The 14021-nt window shown below is 41.9% G+C and overlaps 1 pseudogene; it reads left to right on the top strand.

Annotated features, from left to right (window-relative positions):
- The window catches only part of LOC124036511, a 262702-nt pseudogene extending 248681 nt beyond the window's left edge, over positions 1-14021 (top strand).

The following is a 14021-nucleotide window of genomic DNA, read 5'->3' as shown; positions in this document are numbered from 1 at the left end:
CATTTTATCAAATACATTCTACCTTTATGTAGCTACATTTAGTTGAATAGTATATTTTCAGGATTAACAGATGCCAATGTGTATGTTTCAGTGTCCAGACAGAGGAATGCTTTGAGATCCTGTTAGGACCAGAGGTCACCTATGGCCCTCCAGGCATAGATCTCTCCAGGCCTGTTGCTATGACGATAGCTCACTGTGCTGAGGTGGATGCTGACAACTGGAACGTCCAACTGAAGAGGAAAACACAGGACAACAAATGGGAGGTAAGAGAAGCGCCTTTAAAGGGCAGCTGAAATCAAATAAAAAAACATTATCTGGTTGAAAATGGCCAATGTTGCATCGATATTAGTCAAAAACATTGATTCTCATGTGTAAAAATGTTCTACAAAGTGTATATGGCATCATTTTGGTCAAAGTGTCTTAATTTTAATCATGCCCAGTCATGCCAACTAATATGGGATGGTAACACCTAGGGAAAATTGTAATGCACGGAAAACAGCTGCACTGTGGCCCTCTATCCAATCGTACCAGCAGCACCTCCAGACAGTGAGGAAGAGCTGCCCATTGCAGCACCTCGGAATTGTTTACAAAAGGACAAGACGTTGCCAAGTGTATGTTGAGAGAACACTTGGCCTCTAATCCCTTTATTGAGGGGCCACTTGCTGATGTGTTTGGTAGTGATCACTCCCATCTGCCATTGTTTTGGGCTAAATGAGAATTGAGATGATGCTCACTTGCATCCCAACTGTCACTTGTCATTATTTGAACATTCTAAACCCAATTGTGAACATATTGCAACCTGTTTTGTTACATGATTCACCATTGAACATTGCCTGACAGATGCACTCTGGTGATAAATAGTGAGAAAGGTGTAAAAACTATATGGCACCAAAGCACGTCGCCAGTGACTTGATAAGATGATTTATCTAAAGTGGCCTCACAGCTCATTGACAGGCACAGCCTGCCTGAGAGGAATAACACTGAGAGCGCTGGAGAAAAAAAAGACAATTGCAGGATGTAATAGCAGAGAAGACAAACGGCTTGTGTCTGTCAGACAGGACAACGACAGGGCAAAAGGCCTCGTTAGACATCGGCAGGATCGATCTGTGGATTCTGGACACGCTGAAATGGGTGTGGACGTGAGGCAATCGGGGAAGAGACATGGAAATGCCCCCCCCCCCCCCCCCCCCCCCGCTGACCTGGACTCACCATCTGTGTTCCAAATGGCACCTAGTGCACTACTTTTGACTATGGGCCCTGGTCAAAAGTAGTGCACGGTAGTGGACAAAACATTAGGACCACCTTCCTAATATTGAGTTGCACCACCTTGTGCCCTCTGAACAGCCTCAATTGGTTGGGGCATGGACTCTACAAGATATCAAAAATCTTCCACAGGGATGTTGGCCCATGTTGACTCCAATGCTTCCCACAGTCAAGTTGGCTGGATGTCCTTTGGGTGATTGACCATTATTTATTTATTGATGAAACATTTTAAAAAGTGCCCTTTTCCTCCCCAATTTCGTGGTATCCAATTTTCCCATTGCTGCAACTCCTGTACAAACTCGGGATAGGCGAAGGTCGAGAAGCATGCGTCCCCCGAAACACGACCCCGCCAAGTCGTACTGCTTCTTGACACACTGCTTGCTTAACCCGAAAGCTAACCGCACCAATGTGTCGGAGGAAACATTGTACAACTGGAAACTATGTCAGCGTGCATGTGCCAGGCCTGCAACAGGAGTCACTAGAGCGCAATGGGACAAGGATATCCCGGCTGGCCAAACCCTGCCCTAACCCGGACGATGCTGGGACAATTGTGCACTACCTAATGGGTCTCCAGGACACTGCCGGCTGCGACACCACTCGGGAGGCCCAGCTGGTGAACCATTCTTGATACACACAGAAAACTCTTGAGCATGGAAAACCCAGCAGCATTGCAGTTCTTGACTCACTCAAAACAATGCACCTGACACCTACTACCCTGTTCAAAGGCACTTAAATAGTTTTGTCTTGCCCATTCACCTTCTGAATGGTACACATACACAATCCATGTCTCAAGGCTTAAATTATTCTTTAACCTGTCTCCTCCCATTCATCTACACTGAAGTGGATTTAACAGGTGACATCAATAAGGGCACATAGCTTTCACCTGAATTCACCTGGTCAGGCTGTCATGGAAAGAGCAAATGTTCTTAAAATGTTAAACACTCAGTGTATAGGGAATAGGGTGCCATTTGGGACACATGGACTGCCGGCCCTGCCTCCTAGACACCTCCCTCTGCTCAGGAATGTTTCACTGAACAGACACGTGAATCAGGCTGCCACTCACTGGCTTATTCAGTAATTGTTAGACAATGGTTTGTTACCTTCTGGTTTTCTCAGCACTGTTGTTGAGATACTTGCACCCCCCCCCCTCCACAGCATTTGTTTGAAGTTGCTAGTAGTAGTTGATATATATTTCAGCATTCTTGTTGTTTTTCACAGTATGCACTGTTCACCTTAGGAATGTCTAATACTTCCACGGTGTTGTCTTTTTGAGAAAGACATTTCTACAGTGCTAACAGATATTGTCATTGTACATTCCCAAGGGGTTGTTAATACACAACCCAGAGGCTCTGCAGGCACTACCAGCGCCAGCTCTTTGCATTATTTGTTCACACTAAGTTTTTTTTTTTTTACAAAACAAGTGTAAGATGAAATAATGAAGAGCATGTCCAGGCAGGCATTAATAGAAGTGTACATCAGTGCTTTGGCAGACTGAACAGAGGGGGTCAGAATAATGACTAGTGCAGTTCTGCCCCAGGCTGTTATGTGGTGTCAGTGCTAAGAACAGTGCTTGTTATTTAGAAGACCAGCAGTCACTAGATTATCCTCAGTCGGCCCCTGCACCCAGTCTGTCCTAAATAATGTTGTTACAGCCAATGGAAGTGGGCTGTGTGCCCTAGGTAAGGTAATTATACAAGGTGTAGCAGTCTTTGCATGTATCACTGGCTTGCGTACACTGGGCAATGATACAATGAGGCGGTGGCAGGGATCTTTGTCCCAATTAAGGGCTGCCTCCTGACCCCGTCAGTTCATAAATACTAAATGTTTCCCCCTGGCCCTTCTCTAACGGTGTCTCAAATAGCACCCTATTCCCTACATAGTGCACTACTTTTGACCAGACTATGTAGGGAATAGGGTGCCATTTGGGATGTAGCCTATACTGTTTCTCGGATATGCAACATGCATTGCTGTAGATTTCAGGCCCTGCAGACAATCTGGAGATTATTCTCGCTAAGATTTTTACTGCTTTGACGTGTTCTTCAAGTGATCCACTGTTTTCTCAGACAACACTGAATGAATATTCAGTTTGTGCTTGGCTCGATGTTTGCTTGACCTGCAAAGGGCTTTTTAGAGGTGGCACAGTTATGCTGTTTTTCACTGCTAGATCAACTGGTCAAGTTAATAGTATTTTCTGCCTTAATATACTCTCCCTATTATACTCATGATGCTACTACAAAAGGAAAATAGAGAGCCCTGAAGTAGATGCTAAAATGAATATTAGACTTATGTCGCTTTTCACTCTTAGTATTAAAAAGCAAGGTGACCCCTTAGAGGTTCTTAGAAATAATGAGTCCTTTCATAGAAATTAAGCCAAAGGACATGAAAAGTTTTCATGACCATCATAACTCGAAAAGGCATACAGTAATGGCATTAAATACCGGTTAAAGCCTTGTATGACATTTAATGACATAGTGTATGTGTTGTGAGTCATGATTTGAACTCCGGTCAGTCATCTGGGTTGTGGGGTAGCATAGCTCTCTGGTCACATCCCAAATGACACCCTATACCCTGCATAGTGCACTACTTTTGACCAGGGGCTCTGCTCAAAAGTAGTGCACTATAAAGCTAATAGGGTGCTATTTAGGACACGGTTAGCCCTCTGTCTGTTCTGCTCTGCTAATGACCCTGAGGATGAGCCAGGCGTCTACTTTCCATAGCTCAGCCTTGCATCTCATTACTCCTTTCTGCAACCAGAGGTTCAACACAACACAAACTAACAACATACAGTCGTTAGTCCTTCATTGTTTCTAATTTGTGTAAATTTCATAGCTTGTTATATTTCCAATTTTCTGCCAGATTGGCATTCTTTTTTTTGTTATTCTTATAGAAGGGGAGGGGGGTGGATACTGTAGTCTGGGGTATAATTAAGCAATAAGGCAGGAGGAGGTGTGGTATATGGCCAATACACCATGGCTAAGGGGTGTTCTTAGGCATGGCGCAATATGGTCTCAATACCACGGCTGTCAGCCAACACTATTCAGGGCTCGAACTACCAAGTTTATCATTGATGTTATAAACTGGGTGTTTCTAGCCCTGAATACTGATTGGCTGACAGCCGTGGTACATCAGACTGTATACCACGGGGATGACAAAACATGTATTTTTACTGCTCTAATAACGTTGATAACAAGTTTATCCTGTTTGGGATAGGGGGCAGCATTTTCACGTTTGGATGAAAAGCGTGCCCAGAGTAAACTGCCCAGATTTGGATAGAAAAAACTCTGAAGTTTCCAAAACTTTTTGAATGGTGTCTGTGAGTATAACAGTACTCATGTGACAGGTGAAAACCTGAGAAACATCCAACCAGGAAGTGGGAAATCTGAGGTTTGTAGTTTTCAACTCATTGCCTATCGAATATACAGTGTCTATGGGGTCAAATTACACTTCGTAAGGCTTCCACTAGATGTCAACAGTCTTTAGAACCTTCTTTGATGCTTCCACTCTGAAGGAGGGGGGAATGGGAGCTGAATGAGTCAGTGGTCTGGCAGAGTGGCATGAGCTGGTCACGCTCGTTCACGTGAGAGTTAGCTTGCGTTCCATTGCATTTCTGAAGACAAAGGAATTATCCGGTTGGACCTGTGAGTTTGGATTTGTGAACTGAATGCGCTAACAAAAGGACGTATTTCGACATAAATGATGGACTTTATCGAACAAATCAAACATTTATTGTGGAACTGGGATTCCTGGGAGTGCATTCTGATGAAGATCATCAAAGGAAAGTGAATATTTATAACTGGAAAGTGAATCATTTATATCTGTATGGCTTGATTTGTTGTCTGAGCGCTGTACTCCGATTATTGCATGGTTTGCTTTTTCTGTAAAGTTCTTTTGAAATCTGACACAGTGGTTGCATTAAGGAGAAGTATATCTCTAATTCTGTGCATAACACTTGTATCTTATATTTAAGTTTATGATGACTATTTCTGTAAATTAATGTGGCTCTCTGCAAAATCACCGGAAGCAAAACATTACTGTACGTTTACGCGCCAATATAAACTGAGATTTTTGGATGTAAATGTGAACATTATCGAACAAAACATACATGTATTGTGTAACATGAAGTCCTATGAGTGTCATCTGATGAAGACCATTAAAGGTTAGTGATTAATTTGATATTTTTCTGCTTTTTGTGACTCCTCTCTTTAGCTGAAAAATGGCTGTGTGTAACGTCGTTCTTCGTTTGTAGAAAGAGAGTCGGACCGAAATGCAGCGTGGTGGTTACTCATGACTTTAATGAAAAAAGTGACACATGAAATAACTATACAAATAAAAAAACAACAAACGGAACGTGAAACCTATTACAGCCTATCTGGTGATCACTACACAGAGACAGGAACAATCACCCACGAAATACACAGTGAAACCCAGGCTACCTAAATACGGTTCCCCATCAGAGACAACAAGAATCACCTGACTCTGATTGAGAACCGCCTCAGGCAGCCAAGCCTATACTAGACACACCCCTAATCAACCACAATCCCAATGCCTACAAAAACCCCAATAAGACAATACAATAACCCCATGTCACACCCTGGCCTGAACAAAATATATAATGAAAATACAAAATGACCAAGGCGTGACACTGTGTGTATTTTTGTGACTAGGCTCTGACCTAACATAATTATATGTTGTGCTTTTGCTGTAAAGCCTTTTTGCAATCGGACATGATGGGTAGATAAACTTCTTGTTAATCTTTAATTTGGTGTATTGCGCTTGTGAATGTAGGAAAGGTACATATTTTTAAAAATAATTAATTTCGCGCTCTGCCTTTTCAGCGGAATGCTGTCGAGGGGTTCCACTTGCCATAATAACAATAAGGCACCTCGGGGGTTTGTGGCATATGGCCAATATACCACGGCTAAGGGCTGTGTCCAGGCACTCGATGCGTCACGCCTAAGAACAGCCCTTAGCTGTGGTATATTGGCCATACCCTCGTGCCTTATTGCTTAATTATAGGCTGGCCAGGAGAAAAATATTGAATCTATTAATTGTCATTTAAAATAAGTGTTTCTCACCTAGTCCTACTGCTGTCATGTTCATAAATAAAGCATGTGTGTATTGTTCATATTGACTGATTGGTGTTCTGAGATGTTACCATCTCCTAGCTGATTGTCACATACTTCAGAGACTGCTTATAAGTAGATATTGTTCCCATTTGAAAAGCACTTTATATAGCACATTATATTAATTTAGGTTATGTAACTTAGAACCAAACATTGAATTGGTCTCATGATGACACAACACGATAAAAGATGCAGAACAAATACACATACAATAGACACACAGCCCACAGAGCATAATTATAGTACTTATTCTCAGTATAATCAAATGTGATGATGATAAATTAAATTGTCTTATCGTCTTTTGCTAAGCGACCTGTGTTGTGTTCTGCGTTTCCAGGAAGTGATGTCAGTGGAGGATGAGTCAACATCTTGTTATTGCCTGATGGACTCCAGTAGCTGCCACCTGCTGCTGGACCAGCCGGGCTCCTATGCCCTTGTTGGTGAACCGCTCACCCAGGCAGCTGTGAAGAGGCTGAAGCTAGCAGTGTTTGGCAGCATGGGGCCCAAACCCATGGACTACAGCCTCCGAGTCTACTGTGTGGACGACACGCCACACGCCTTTCAGGTGCTATCATTGTTTCGAGTGTTTGTGGGGGGTTGGTTATTTTCATTGATTGCTGTTGGCTCTCCTGTGCAATCATATGAAGCTCAGTATTGATTACAGTGATTTTGCTCCGGGAGTATTGGATAGAGGACCACAAACATTGATATTTACGCATTAGCCTTCCGATCATTCGGTCATATTGTACTGTATGTGACTCTGAGTAAATTCAAATTCAATAAAGCATGCAAATGTGTGTATCGATATCTTCTCATCTAGCGTCAGGGAATTAAACTTCCTCGCGTCCCCTGAGACATAGAACAGAACAGGCCTCAGGAGTGACTCTGCTTGTGTTCCTGTGATTTAGCAGAAGTCACTGGCAGCTGGGTTTAAAATGCTTTTTGGATTTGGTTTATGAATCCATCCCCTGCGCAGCCTGCCGAGCAGATGCCAGCCCTCTCTGTCCCCTGGGTCTCTGTCGACTACAATCACACTCACTCTCCTTCATGTTGTTCAAACTCTGGCTATAGACGGACACAGTCAATCGCTTGTCATATCCTTGACCTAGATTAATAGGATGCTCCTGATAATAATATTAAGGATCTCATTTCAGTGAGAGATTTCCTTCTGAATGTAGCTGTTACTCTGGCTTCAGCGGCCATACGATGTTAGGAAACAACCATCTAGTCTGCATAGGGAATACAGAATCTGTAGATTACAGAGTTACAGAATACAATTTGTCCAAGCAATGATGATCTTAAAAGACGGGGAAATGTTGCTGCATTGAATGGGGTGTCGTTTCTCAAGGTCACAGACAATGGCCATGATGTGCCCTTAAGTGATTGGATGGATACTGAGTATGATTTTTTTAATAGGAAGCTCTGTGATCTACTGGACAACCATAGAGTTGAGTTCAATGATGTCCAGGATGTAACTGTGTTTAAAGACAAAGGTAGATGGAGGGTAATTCATCCAGCAGGTTCCCTGTTGTCATTGTATTTGTATTATTTGAGAAATGTTCAAGCATGTTTTATGATCACATTGCCAATGTTGGATTGTTTTTAACACCTACCGTGAAAAACAACATGCACGCACACACACTTTTTTTGTGATTGAAATGTCTGAAAAACAGCCACGAAAACTGAGAGCAATGATGTCAGATTAATAACTTCAGCCTCAAATCAAAGAGCTCTTTCATCACTCCAAATTCAATTTGGTGGACGGCTGTTAGCCGATACATGCTCAAACAATGGATTCAATTGAAACTACAAACTTGTATGGCTCCACATTTGATATAACTGCTAATGAGAATTGTATTTTTGTAATATTCTTTAATGTAATTTTAGGACACTCTTGACTTGAGGATAATGCTCAGGTTTTGACAATGTTTGCGATAGTCGATTTGTGGATCCACCAGAGCAAGAATCAATCACTAACCAGTTGGTTGGCAGTGAACTGGGATGTAAACTGTGGTGATAACTGTCCCATTGATCTGTCTGTCTTTCTATCCATCTGTCCCCAGGGAGTGGTGGCCACAGAGACCTGTAGAGGAGGACAGCTCCTTGAGGAACCCAAGATTCTGCCTTTCAGAGGGAACACCTTCAGCCTCCAGGTCTCCATCCAGGATGTCCCACAGTTTCTATGGAACATTAAACCCTTTACCACGTGTCAGGTAACTAAGACTGTAACTACATACAGATTGAGCACTGAATGATTTCAGATACATTACTGGAAATCTGAGCATGGAAAGATACATGTGTTATTTGTTGCCAGATTGTTGACAATTTGGATACAACCAGACTTACTGGGGATTGTTTACCTTTATTGGTATATGTGTGTGAACAATGGACAGCAATGTAGGTCAGTACTTCCTCTGTAAATATGTTTTCTAATATTGCCTTCAGACAAACAAAGAGGTGTAATTGGTTCACACTCAAAAATGTTGCATAAAGCTTAATTATTCAATGTAATTAGTCAATGTTAATTATTCAAAGCTTAATTATTCAATGCTGCTCATCAGTAGTTCTTTACAAATTCTGTTTTGAATTCAAGAATATTTTACCAACTCACTGAAGAAGGCTGTAAAGGCAAATGTCTGTGTACGCTATCCCTGATGCAGTAAATTTTTTATACATTGAATAAGGAAGTAAGCTTTATGCACCTCTTAGTTTGTCTGAATTTGTGGATTTACGCACCAGCCAAGCTTCTGGGAGAGCGCAATGGTTCTCTTTTGATTAGCTAATATTGCCTTCTTACTACTGCTCATTTTAAAATGGTTGTGCTTGTTTTTACAATAGGCTTTATAATTGCCCCAAAAACAACTGTGAGTGGGGCGAGGAAGTAGGATGGCGTGCCTCAGACAGACACTTCCTCTTGGCTTATTTATGAGGATCTTTGGAGGGAGACTACCTCTGTGAACCTCCCCCTTTCATAGAGCAGGTGGAGAGTAATGGCTCTCGCCTGCACCATACAGTACATCAAGACAGCTTTTACTGCTAAAAATTACCTGGCCTCTCCACGTACATCATTCCCCTAGTGCAACATTAACTGCTGCATCAATCCCACATCGTGGAGGATCTGATGATCAAAGCCAAGGGGTTAAGTCCTCTTTAGGCAAAAAGACTGTTTACATTTGTTTTACTGTACAGTTAGCCAGGGTCCCTATCACCATATGTGAGTCCCATATAGCACACTGTTCCCTATAAAGTGCATTACTTTTGACCAGAGCTCTATGGGAAGTGCACTATATCAGGGATAGGGTGCCATTTGGGATGCATAACATTACTGTGAATAGTTTACAGGTCACTTTATTATGCAGAGATGGAAGAAGGGAGCATGCGTGAGGTCAAGGTCGTTTCCCTGCCGATGTGCCTACGGCAGAAATTAATTATGCATCAAAGGCAATCATTTTCCCATTCGTCGATCCCTCGCTCCCGGATATCGTGTGTAATACTTAGCTCGCGATCGGACTTCCATTATCAGAATTAAGTGGGATTTGTCCCTCCCCCTCTCCCTACAGTACAAATGCATATTTCCATACACAATGCTATTGTTGCATAATGCTGCGCGACTTCAAACCCCTCAAACATCCTCTTACCTCACTACTTTGTCTGCATATGCATATGAGACCTTCCCATGTGACAGATAGAATAGGAGCTGAGTCATCTTCTGGAGAGAAATAATACTGTAGAAGCCCAGATATCTCATCCTGTTTTGCCTCTGCCTTCCTCCTCTCTCACTCCATCTCTCTCTCGACATGCAGGAATTTTCCTTTTCCCAAGTGTGGTGCAGCAACCAGCAGCCCCTGCACTGTGCCTTCTCCCTGGAGAGATACAGCCCCACCACCACCCAGTTCTCCTGCAAGATTAGCGTGAAGCAGGTCAAAGGTCACGAGCAGATTCTGCAGGTCTATACATCTGTGGCAGAGGTGAGCCTGGCTCTCCGTGTGTGGAGGACATTTTTCTCCGACAATCCATACATACAATCTTTATTAACCCTCAGTGAAGTCAGTGTCCTCTGCTGGCTGAACAGTCTGTCGTCAGGGTCTGCAGTGGTTGTCTTTCAAATGGCACTCTGTTCAATATAGTCCTCTGATCAAATCTAGTGCACTATATAAGAAACAGGGTGCCATTTGTGATGCATCCTGTGTTTCTTTATAAAACAGAGGGAAGATAGAATATATCAATGTGAGCTGACTATTCTTGGTCCTGTATATCCCAACAGCCCTTTTGTTAACTACAAATGTAATTCAATTATATTTGATAACTGTCTGTTTTGCCTTTGTAGAGCAAGAAGGAGTCAGTCCTGTTTTTTATGCAGACAGACTGCACCGTCACCTCACAGACGGGACCCAAGGCCTTCAAAATCCCCCTTTCCATCCACCAGAGGATCTGTGCCACCTTTGACACTGCCAACACTAAGGGAAAGGACTGGCAGATTTTAGCCCAGAAACTCCATCTAGATAGGTGTGTGTCCAAGGCTGTGATCACAAATAGCACCATATTCTCTATGTAGTGCACTACTTTTCACCATGGCCCTATGGCACTAAATAGGGAATAGAAGTGTGCCATTTGAGATGCAGCCCAGCTGTCCGTCATGTCTCACGGGGTGTTTCAATGATTGCTTGAACAAACAGCAGAAGGTATTTGAGACTTTAGTGGTTCCAAATGAGCCTGATCAGCTGTCCTCATTTTATATCTTATCATGTTAAGCTCGTTTTAATTGAGTCTGATGGCACATCAATGACTGCATTCACAGAGGGTGATATGCTTTTCGCAGGGAGGGGTAAACCCTTGTTTTGTAGTGAAATAGTGCCCTCCACTGGATCTAATGGATATCTGTAATAGACACATTGCAAGCTGTTAGCACAAACCACCCATAAGCCTACAGAGTACATTTGTCATATGCCTACATATTCAGCTCTAACTCGAAATTCACTTCTTCCACACAAATGCTACCTTACAGTTGACTTACTTAGATATTTCAAGATATCCCTGATCACGTCCAGTATGTCTAGTCTTAGAGAAACATTTTCCAGCACAATGTCAGTCCCTCCCTGCTGATATTAGGAACCAGCACTGTGGTGAAACACAGAATTCTATCTCATAGGAGACAAATATCTATAAACATCTGTTTTTTTATGAACAAAAGTGTTGTTCACTTTGCTAAGTGCGCTGTTTCCACTTTGTCCACTAATGTGTTTCTCTCCTTCCCCCAGGAACCTGTTGTATTTTGCTAAGCAACAGAGCCCCTCTGCTGTCATACTGAGCCTGTGGGAGGCACGACACCAAGACACTGGTGACCTTGACTCTCTGGCAAGTGCTCTGGAGGAAATTGGCAAGATCCAGTCCAAAGGCACTGTAGCACAGAGCCATGAGGAACCTGAATCAGACTCGGTACATCATTTTGGAACAGGAAGCCCAGACAACCCAGTGTGTGGAATGGGTGAACTCACAAATCATGAGACGGCTAACTCAGTCCCTGAGTATACTAGCTGACTTGTCTCCTCCTACATAGATCCCAACAAGCCCAGTGTAATGCATATCCATATATGCACATAACGACTGACAGCTGACTCGGTCGTGGATTAAAAGGTCAATCGGATGTCAGTGTGCGAAGGGAGTTTGTTGTTCACAGAGCAAAAAACATGACAGGCAAAAATTACCACTGAGAAAAAAACTAAATCTGTCATTGCTGTGTGTACTGTAACTTTATCCATCCCTTTCTGATGATGTACTGTACATCTGTTTTGTCTTTCTCCATTCTATTCCCTCCCTTCTTTTCCTCCTAGTTAATGCTATTCTTAAGTCAGGCTGACCATTTGAGTTTGTTTTCTTATTCTGTTGTTCAGGATATAGGGGACCCTCTACACTGTTAGGACCCTCCAATGCTCTTCAAAAAATGAAAATGCTTGTCACCGTCCCCAGGGTTTGATACTGCCCTCATGTGCATCTGCATTTACAGTGAGTGTGTCCCAAATGGCACCCTATACCCATCTAGTGCATTACGTTTGACCAGAGCCGTATAGAACCTAGTGAAAAGTAGTGCACTAAATGGGGAATAGGGTTCTTCCATTTGGGAAGTATCCCATATCACACCTATACCATAAGACAGCTATATGGTATTCATTTCTATTTGAATACTTGGTCATCAATTCCAAATAATGTCTCAAATGGGAGAAACCACTCTGAAACAGGTATAAACAGTACAGAGTTTAATAAAATGCATTTTATTGTAATGTTCAGATATTTTTGTTCTGTATCAGCGTAACATTGTAAAAGAGATCCTGGCGGTACAGTGGTGGGTTGTGAGGACAATGTACTGTTAACATGATTCAGGCTGGATCCTTTATCTTTAAAGGAAAACCCCTGACAATGATGGAAATGTCTTTGTCAGGCCACAGTACTGCAGTGTGTGTTTGTGTGCATGCATGCGTGTGACAGTTGTGGTTTGGCCACCCTGGAGGAGAAAGAGAAAGCTGGAGGAGCTGTATGATGTCATTTCCTGGCACTATGCCATGTGTATCTCTGCATCTTATCACCCACTTTCAACCATTATTAACACCTGTCAAAGAGCTGCTGATCTACCCAACACACACAAGGCCCCCAACAGAGGCATAGCACTTCACAACTACACAGGACATGAATGTGGATTAGGGTTTGGGTCAATTCCAATTTAATTTGAAAAAGACCATTCAATTCTTGAATTCACTCATGAAGTGGAGAATTGACATTGAATTCAATTTTAATTTAAAAAATCTTAGTTACAGAATTGAATTTGAATTGGACTGATTTGGAATTGTAAAAATGTAATTGAATTGAATTGGAATTCAACATTTTTACATTTCCCAGTTAAGGAAATTAATGCACATAGTATAAAAATGGACTGTAGGATTCGGTTTTTAATTATTTCAATCTGTATTCCTATATTGCCAGTATAGTTAGGCTGTCGGAACATTGATGATCAGCCTGAATGAATTTAATTTGAATTTGTGGAAATGTTGTGGATAGTATTGAATTAGGAATATAATTATTGGAATTGACCTAACATTGGAATTCAGAAAAAAATTCTCAATTCAAAGACTGACATGGAATTTGAATTCAATTAAATGGAATTGACAGGGAAAGAGAATTGAATGACAATTTAATTTGAAGAATTGACCCCAACCCTGATGTGGATAGAATGTGTAATAGTATGGGAAGCCTTTCTGGTACAATAAGCAGGCCTATTTAACATATTGGTGTACTGTATAAGCAAGGAGGGCCCATAGGGGTCTATAGTAAATATGGTACCATTTGGGACATATCTTAAATGCCATAGGAATGCAGTGGCATTACTGGTTTGAATAATAGGCACTTGTATTGAACACGTTTAAAATAGATGTCCAGCTAAAAAATCACACTACAAAATATAACAGGATGGTGTTTCTGTACTTAATTGTATTCCATGTACTCTATAATTCACAGGATGGATTTGTTTATTCCATGTACTCTATAATTCACAGGATGTTATTGTTTATTCCATGTACTCTATAAATCACAGGATGTTATTGTTTATTCCATGTACTCTACAATTCACAGGATGTTATTGTTTAT

This window comes from Oncorhynchus gorbuscha, linkage group LG05, assembly GCF_021184085.1.
Source record: "Oncorhynchus gorbuscha isolate QuinsamMale2020 ecotype Even-year linkage group LG05, OgorEven_v1.0, whole genome shotgun sequence".
In the NCBI taxonomy this organism is placed as follows: domain Eukaryota; kingdom Metazoa; phylum Chordata; class Actinopteri; order Salmoniformes; family Salmonidae; genus Oncorhynchus; species Oncorhynchus gorbuscha.
Note: the sequence above shows the minus strand (reverse complement) of the source record. Positions and strands in the feature narration are given on the sequence as shown.